We start from the raw sequence: 1437 nt of genomic DNA, 5'->3' as shown, positions 1-1437 counted from the left end.
CTCCCACAGCAACCTTGAGCGTTAAACATCAGGTAACTCATATTCAAGAGTAATCTGACTGTCAGACGTATCATGGCCATTAGGGACCCTTTCAAGTAGCGAGACAGGTTCGCCACAGACGGATTGCATGCCCCGTGCAACGAAATGTCCTTGTATACTAGGAACACACTTAAAGTATTCTCCCAGTCTGAGCCGCTGAAAAAACTTTAGTATCCTTATTCCAGCACCTGAAACAGAGGAAAGGTATACATGTCAAGACTTATGTTCCCAGTAAGGGGCGCCCCGGCACATTCACAGCGCCCAGCTCCTCTGCAAGAGCGTACAGCGGATTACAGGCACGGAGAGAAAGACTTCCCCAACTGCTCATTTAAAAAAGAATGCAGCAGCATGGAAGGAAGTTTTCTCTTCATGCACGCGTTGCAAAAGGGGAATCCAGTTAAAACGAGATCCTGCTGGGGTCCCATCAGTATTCTGAAGGGACTTCTTAGGCTGGCAGTGTGATGAGGCTGCTCTCAAATAAATAAATTGAATATGCTAATGCATTTAACACCGAACAAGCCCTTTTGCTTTGTCCCTTTGTTTGAAAGGACATGACGAGGTGTTAAATGCATTAACATGTGAACAGGCTGCAGGGGAGGCACAGGTTCAATGGTATATAGGGTAAAAAGGCTGGTCTTACAGGCCTTTGTTTTTAGCTGTTTGTGGCCTGTTTTATGGGCTGGTGGGACTGTTTTTACTGTTGATTTCCCTGATATTATCACAAGCACTACCTGCAGTAAACACAAATACATGGCATGTTCCATACATTGAAAGCACAAACAGTTTTTCTGTACAAACCTGCCCTATTTTGCAAATGTGGGACACTTTTTTAGCTGTCTCAATCACTACTTGAGGCAACTTGCTGCCCTGGCCAAACCTGAAGGCACATGCATGGCTGCAGTAACAAGCATTGGCAAAGCCAATAGTTTTCCCTATGCAAGTTCTACTGGCTTTGTCAATGTTTTACTAGATATGCTGCACAGCGGCTCAGGCTTATAGTAAAGAAAATAAAGTGCTATTACGCAGCCAGCATGGACTTCGCCATAGCACTTTTTTTTCCTTTTTATGCCATGTTGCATAGCATATGCAGTATATCTAAAAAAGCATTGACAAATCCAAATAAATCTTGGGTATGCAAGTGGTATTTGGCTTTATTTAATGCTTTTTTAGCGGACAGGAGGTTGGAGGGGGGCATAACAGAGGGAAACCATGCATCATTTGCCATCCACACCATTACCACACAAATACTTTTACCACACAAGGTAAGTGTAGTTAAAGTAATTCTATACACACACACACACACATATATATATATATATATATATATATATATATATATATATATATATATATATATACACATATACATATACACCTATACACACACACACACACATA

The sequence above is a fragment of the Lissotriton helveticus genome, chromosome 8, assembly GCF_964261635.1.
Source record: "Lissotriton helveticus chromosome 8, aLisHel1.1, whole genome shotgun sequence".
NCBI classification, from domain to species: domain Eukaryota; kingdom Metazoa; phylum Chordata; class Amphibia; order Caudata; family Salamandridae; genus Lissotriton; species Lissotriton helveticus.
Note: the sequence above shows the minus strand (reverse complement) of the source record.